Source organism: Argiope bruennichi, chromosome 5, assembly GCF_947563725.1.
Source record: "Argiope bruennichi chromosome 5, qqArgBrue1.1, whole genome shotgun sequence".
NCBI lineage: Eukaryota > Metazoa > Arthropoda > Arachnida > Araneae > Araneidae > Argiope > Argiope bruennichi.
In genome coordinates this window covers 99,850,610-99,859,241 of record NC_079155.1, presented here as the reverse complement: position 1 = coordinate 99,859,241, position 8,632 = coordinate 99,850,610, and positions in this window count along the sequence as shown.

The window sequence follows — 8,632 nt, the reverse complement described above, 5'->3', positions numbered from 1 at the left end:
CTGATCCTCCGACGCCTCTAACAGCATGTACTATAATTGGTAAATAGAACTGATATATAAAAATAATCATACAGCGAATTTTACGAATCTATTGTTTCAATTAGAAAATTTTATTTTCAGTTTATTCATTTATTCAAAATGTCTTCATGCAATTAAATTATTTTTACAAAATTTTTCTAACATTTTATCTTAATATTTTGTAAATAAATTTCAACAATACATTTAATTCATTTTTATTCTCTTTATTGTGCAGAAATAAATTTTAAATAAGCATTTTAGTTAATAGTTATCAATGATTGCCGAAAAAAAATCGCTATTTTCTCTGTTGACTTTTATTTCTTTTTCTAGCTCGTGGAACCAAAGAGAGACTTAATTTGAAAAGAAACGGATTCCTTGTGATAGAAATTCAATGGCGTTTTCTCTCGTCCAGTGATGATTATACCGCTTTTGTGCTGCTCAAAGAAATAGTAAGCAACCAAGATGGGGTTCTGAGTTTGAGAGGTTATTCGAATGGAAATATCTTTCTTTGGAAGGCTACAAAGATGTAGTTTGTAAAGAGATCGCTATCTTATCCTTTGGCGAAGTTTGCTCCATTTGTTTTGGAATGTAGTAATTACGGCATTAGGAAAAGAAATATGGTAACAAGTTGCAATTTGTAAACCACTGTGTTTTAAGATTTGATTTAAGTGTGGACAAAGCTATTTTTGAATTGACTTTGAAAACCCTGGGTATAACAATAGTTTTAAAATTAATTATATTATATCAATGAATATACAATGTCAATTAGTAGTGATATTTTTATAAAATTTAAAATTAGTTTCTGTCGATTTCAATGTACATAACTTCCATTAAAATGTGTACAATTTTTGAAGCTCGAAACCCATGTAAATAAAACACAATGGTTTTTTTTCCTGTTAATTACACAACTCTCATCTTAAAATAGCAAAATTAGTTTTAAATTTTTTGCTTTAAATTATTCTGATTTTTGGAATGATTTGCTTAATTATTATGGGCAATCATTATAAAATTAAAACATTTAATTCGAATTTACTTTTTTATTTTATTTTTATTAATGCAATAAAAAATACTTTATTTTTGAGATTAAGGAACTATTATTGATAGTAATATTTTATCAACAACTTTCCGTCTTAATTTCTAATTAAATCTTCTATTCTTTAATTGTAAAAATGTACGTTTCTTCATACAGGGTAATCATTAAAGAACCTTTAAAAAATTCTTCTATTTTTTTTAATTAGATTATATTTATTTCAATGCAATAAATGATAAATTTATACGCTCTGTATTCAATAGTCTATAATTATGAAATTTATGTTTAAATTCGTAGAAGCAGATAATCATATTATACCACCAATATATTACAAAGTAAAATATTGGTGGAAAAAGGCTATTGCGTCGCATAACTTACGTTATATTGTCTACTTTTTTGTATGTATATTTTCTCTTCCGGATGTGATGTGGATAGTCCTACTGATGAACATATAGCTTTTCATTATAAATGGTAAAGTAGAGGAAAGGCGATTAACTCCCACTCCTCCAGTGCATACACTCATTATTTATAACTCATCAAAAGAGTTATTTTATTACCGGTAGAAGTAGAAATCATTAGAGTTGATAGACAGTTGTTCGCTATTGACACTTTATGACAGCTAGTGCATGTACTTAACAGATGAGAGTTGTCAAATTCGTGATTAGTTGTACGAAAGTTAATTTTGTCTCTTTAGGAAAGGAATAGGATGGTAGGGCGTTGGATTCACGTCCCTTGGGTTACAAGTTCGAACCCCGCCGCCCGAAGACTCCTCGTGTGTGTGCCTGGTGGCTGGTATACGTATAAATCTGATACAAAGATAAAATTCATATCAGGATACGACAATATAATCAGATAATTTCCTACTCCATAATTGTATTGCAACTTCCTCAGTTGTAGTAGGGCCATTGGACAACATAATACTTTTACTGCAACATTTTTTTAAAAATAAAATGCGATATTCGAAAAATTTTTCCATAATATTTTTCCAAAACCAGCTAAGTATGAAAATATGTACATTCATGCTGCGTTTTGATTTCATAACTGCATTCAACAATGGAAAACTAATAAGAAATATTTCAAAACCTAACTTATACTAAATAAATTTTACTGCCTTTATTATGTCAAGATTTGAGTTCCCATAATTCGATTGAAAATCAATAAAAAACTTTATGAGGAATCTCAAAGTTTTCGTTCCAGACGGCGGCCGACAAATTTTATTGATTTTGCTTTTAAAATAGTTTTCTGTATTTGTTGATGCTCTAGTTGGCACGTCTCTAGATTTCGGATTTCGTGGATTTTGAAAACGAGGAAAATGTTTTTTTTTAGTTCTGTTTAAACTGTTATGTTTAATAGTTTTCACAGTTTTCATAACAGTTATGTAATAGTAGAATTCTCGCTATTTTATACTTATGAAAAAATATAAGTTGGAGACATTTGTTTTTGATAATAATGTTTCTTTTAAATCTACAGAAATCTTTAATTATTCTTCATAACGTTTTTTAATGATGATTCAAGTATCAGCAACAGGAGTTTGGAAATAAAATCCATTTTCAAAATAATTGTGCATAAATTTGGAATTTGATGTGTTGAAGCATTTAAATTATTTTTAAATAAACTAAGCACAGAAATCATGAATACATTTTTTCTGTTATTTTTAATGATGATTCAAGTATCAGCAACAGGAGTTTGGAAATAAAATCCATTTTCAAAATAATTGTGCATAAATTTGGAATTTGATGTGTTGAAGCATTTAAATTATTTTTAAATAAACTAAGCACAGAAATCATGAATATAATTTTTCTGTATTTTATTAGCATATATATTTTTATGCAATGCACTAGCTAGAATGTACAGAGTCAACAACTTATTTGAAAACATAACTGTATAGACAAATTCTGATTATGTAAATTTTATAAAATATTCAAACGTTTTCAGAATTTAATATTTGTAAGACGTCACTTGGTGTTTGCGAAATCAAATGTCTAAAGCTTTTCAATCTATGATGTGTTTTTAGATTTTCTAAGGACTGAAACCATTCAATTTCTAAATTGCAAAATGCTTTTTAATGTTTTTATCATTGGTTACAAAAGGCTTTTGAAATCTAAATGCTTTTAAATTGTTTTTAAAAGCGTTAAAATTTTTTGTAATATTTTAAGGTTTCTAAGATTGAATATGTGTACTTTTTAAATTTTTCTCCATTTTAACTACTTTTAGTGTTGAACAGAATAACTTCTTAATTTTTAGTATGTTTTTCTTAAATGTTTGTGCATTGACTGTGTATACACTTTAGGTACCTAATATGTTATATAATGTGCTCATTTAATATATACAGCTTTTACTTTTATACGGGTTTATTCACAATGTAAAGCAATCTGTAATTGGAGATGTTTTTCTATAATATCCATTTTTTAATAAATAAATAAAAAATCATTTATGATTTATATTCTCTATCATTAGGTAACTAAAATACTATATTTTGAGCATAACAAATGAATCGAAAATGGAAAAGAAAGTGAATTAGGGAAGCTAGTTTCATTAAAATTAAGAAAAACTAAAATGTATTTTTATATATTTAGTACAAAATTGCTTGAAGTAGATATCCCTTTATTTGTCGCTTACATAAAAAGACATTGCATGTTTTATATTTTGAGCAAGTCAGCACCCTGGCGTAGTGACCTGGGTTCGAGTCCTGGTTCGGGCATGGTTGTTTTCTTCTCTGTGCTCTATCTGGGAGCTGTGTAAAAGATCCCCTCCTATGTGTCCAAAGGGAATGGGGAGGCGAGTGTGTATGTCATCTTTGCATGGGCAAGAAGGCAGACTTCTAACTTTGGGTGATCTGGGACCTTTGCCCTCAGAAGCTAGTACAAACTCAGCATAAATCGCTGGCATTTGGTTAGCGGATTTGTAAAATGCCATAAAAAACAACAGCAATACATTGAGTACATTTATCGCATGTTGTTACACCTTTCTCACGCAATAAAATGACAGCCATTGTTAAATGTTAATATCCCCGTATAAAGACAACTTTTATATTTTCAAATAAGAATACTCACTTTTATATTTTCAAACAAGAATACTCACTTTTATATTTTCAAATAAGAATTTAAATTTTATATTGAAATATAAATAAAAGTATGTGTTAAAATCTCAAGGTTATTGGAGTAAAATGACCGACTGATATTTTTTTTAGAATTATAATCTTCAAGAACATTAAACAATTTCTATACTGAAGTAAAAGAAATGAGATATTTTAAATATAAAATAAATTTTATAAAGAAGCATATATTCGATCGGGATGACATTTATAGCTTTGAAAGGAAATGAGATACTATTTTTGCAGTGATCTCCCAAGTTCCAATTTGAAAAATGTTTTTTAATAATATTTTAAAATTAGTGACCTTTTTTTTTGTTGCCACTACATCGGACAGTAATACATGTGGTGCTTTCAAATGGAATTCATATATATTGTTTAATTTCAAATCTTATAACATTTAGTTAACAATTGCTATTTCTTCCCTGAAATGATGCATTTTTAAAATAATATAATTTTGGAAAAGAAAGAATTTCATTAAATATTTATTCTCAAAAGATCATTAAAATCTATAATCTTAATGAAAATAAATAATAATAAATAAGAGAGTAAGAATACAAAACCAAATACATAAAATAGTAACTTGTTTATTTTATTAAGCTTAAAATCCTGGAACTCATACTCTTTAATGTTAATTTAATACTTTCCCGAGTAAAATTAAAGGTTAACCACTCATTAACTTAAATTAACGTATAATTTAGTTCTTCGAGTCTAATCATTGTGGCAGAACCCTTTTTAACTGGAAATATTACTTTGCATTTACCAAGAACATCCCGTGAACAACAATTCAATGTTTTTTTCCCCACCAACCAGAATTCCACAGATAGCTAGTAACTATTTAAAAGGATGCATATTCCGTTTCTTCAAATTCATTCCCATGGTGTAATCCTCCCCACCAAACAAAGCACCGTTGGAGCCCCATTATTTGAAACTAACCTAATTATTAACATTTTCTTTGCGTTTGTAATTCAATTACTCTACCTTCATTTTAATTACTATTTGGGAAAGAAGAATTCTTCCCTTCCTTCTCATTCCGCATGCGTCCTTTATACGAAAGGAAACAGTCCTTTAACTCTTCCTTGCGAGGCCGTTAATTCTACTGCTGCTGACGTTCGCTCAGAGAAACAGTTTTCCTCGGTAATTAACGACAACCGTATTCGCACCCCACCCTTTCACTGCCGATATTTATTTCTCCAAAAATCACTTTTGCCGATTCTAGACCCAACGAACACGAAACTGGGGTTTGTCGAACATATCTCTGCCTTCCTTCCTTCCTTTTGCCTTTACTTCAAATACAGGATTTTTTTTTCTATATATATATATATATATATATATATATATATATATATATATATATATATATATATATATATCCCAAAAGAGAAATATGCCAAGTACGTCCAGAGACTTTTCCTTTTGGCCTCTATGAATAACAAATGAGCTAAAGAAAACTCAGATCGCGTGCTCATAAGGTTTGCTTTTACCCCCAGAAACGTCCAAAGCATGTTATTAAATCGATCGCTTTTAGTTTCTTGGTGGAAATGCGAAGAAAAGTAAAAATTTACCACTCCGTTAACATTTCCCCATTCTCAGCACCAATGATCTTTTTAACCTATCTTTCTCTTTGGATATTAGTTTGTTTCTTTTCTGTCTATTAATTTATCGGCTGACGGAGTCGAAGGGAACGGCACGTAGGGGTGTAATGAGGCCCAGTTATTTGCTTTGTTTCTTCCAGTCCCCTTTTATTAGCGGGATTCTGTGAATAACATCAGGTTTCAATAGTTTTGTTCCTTGGGCTGTAAATCATGCGCACTTTATGTCATGCGTCTAACTCGGGAAAATAAAGGGAGCGCGAGTTGTGCAAAGAAAATGGGTATCGCATTTTTCCCGAGCTCAAAATCATAGCGTGCTTTGTCGCCATTTCAAAGAGCAAAGCGGGGTATGTAAGATGGCAAATTATTTAAATTGAGTTCCGTATATTACTCAAAACGCTGTTTCCAAGGGTATTTCTTCAAAAGAACAACCTCAAAACATGAAAACATGTCACAGATATAATTAAAACAATATACATTCCATACGTGGCTGCTTGAAATGGTGTACTATCTATTGTCAAAACTAGTGTTTTTTAAACAAATGTACAGATTTTCATATTGGAACATAGGGATTATTTGTTAAAACATTTTTTAATCGTGACATTATTAGAACTATTATATGAAAATCGTAAGTACTCCAACAAAGGAATTGTGATAAAATTTCTAATATAGAATGGAAAGACCGATTCTATCGTTTTACAGCTTAAATTTCTACATTGTCTACATTTCCAAAAATCATTTGGAAAGAGCATTTATTATGAATACTTTTTAACATGCAGTTGTTATAGATTAGTACACTATCTCTAATAGGCTAGAATTTATTTGAAAATTATTTATTTTATCAATAATATATGCTATTTAGGGAAGTTATTGATTTCATACCTTAGAATATGCGATAATCTCAAATATTCTGACAAATTAAATTCGACAAAAATTTTCATCATGGAGTCGTTTCACGGTTTAAATATCCCCATTACATATTATTTGACAATTACTTAAAGAGGGAACTGACATGAATATTTTTAACATGATATTGTTTATGAACTGGCGTATTGCTTTTGATAAGAATATTTGATACATAAATTATTTATTTCATCATGCCATTCTTAAAATTATTTTGTCACAATTTTGAGTTTTCCAACAATGGAAATTTGTTAATATTTTAAAATTGATACTTTTTATAATTCATGTCCTTACTTTGCCTAAGTTTCTAACAATTACTTTGAACGAGCTTTGACCATAAATATTTTTAACTTGATATAAACAGAGTGGTGTACTCTCTTTAATACGAAATAATTTATCTTAAAAATTCTTATTTCATTGGGCCGTTTTTGTATTTATTATAAGGTATTATTAAATATTCTGACGAAGCAAATTTGTTAAAAATTTTAAGAATTAATGAACACTTCATGCTATTTAAGTCTTCACATTACCTACATTTCTGACAGCATTGAGGCCGCGGTGACCTACAGGTAAGGTACTTTTATTAAGGCCGCGATGCTCCCTGTTTAAATACGATTGCTCTAAACATCCATCGTGTATGAAGGGCCCGGAGCCTGTTAATTCCGAAGTCATAGGCCAAATTTTCTCTCATTGATGTAGTGCTGAAGTTTGAAATGGAGAGTGATAGCTCAGATGTCGTCCTCATCCTCTAAACAAAGTTCAAAATTTCGAGATTTATCCCTATATAACCCCTAATGTTGCTTTCAAACAGGATGCTATTGTTAATCAAACAAAATTTTAAAATTACTTGAAGAGGCTAATTATTGACAGTAAACAGTTTTTAATATCTTATTATCGTAGACTGGAGACATACCTGGTTAGATAAAGATTATCAGAAAAATCACGCCATAAGGCTCAAATCACGCCATAAGGCAGCATGATAGGCCTTGAGCTAAATATGATCTTGTATAGTGACTTCATACTCCTCAGGGCTTGAAAATTAAATAGGCAAATTAGTCAACTGCCTTGTGTACTCATAACTTTGGAGGACCCTGTGAATTTGAAAATTTTTTATGGATTTTTGAAGCGTTATTTAATTTCAAGTTTGGATCTTATTTGTTACTGTCAAGTACTTGAACATTTTAAAGTCAAAATAAAGTTGTTTAGTTTTAGAAAATTTTTCTTACAAAATTTGTATTTAAATATTACGAATATATTGAAAAATGTTTTAATGCATTTGAAAAAGTTTTAAATAAATTTATAAAATATAATTTAATTTCATTTATATTCTAATTATTGAATATTGGAGCCATTCTCAGCACGGTTCCTTGAATGAGATAGCTTGTTATTTCAGTTTGTCTTAATACCTCTTATATTAAAATTGCTTGCACAGAGATAAAATAAAAATATTTAGAGATTAAATAAAATATTATGCATTTTGAATTTGGCATTTGGAAAGTATTCCTTCAGAATTTAATCTGGCCTTCCTGCTCCTTTAACGTGAAAATGAAAAGATGTATCATATAAATGGATAGGACAATCATCTGAAATCTGGTAATGGTTTTTCTATATAATAAAAAATGAAAAGGCGTATCATATGAACGGATATGACATCCATAAAAAAATCATCAGAAATCTGGAATATGTATCATATGAATGTATATGGCAATCATCAGGAATTCATTACACATGAATCTTGATAATCGATCCCAAAACATTCCGAAACCGGGTTTTTACTAAGGTCATACAGATTTCTAGGAGTTACAATTACAGGAGAAAAGATTATCTATAAAAGTGTGCTTTATTATAACTATACAAAGACATGTGCTCTATATGTAAAAATAAAATTCTGAAGCATTTTTTTTTTCTTTTACTTTAAAAACATTCAAATGAATGAATTAAAAAAAAACCCAAGAAAATTGCAATTAATAATGCCCATTGTTCCATTTTCAATCTCTT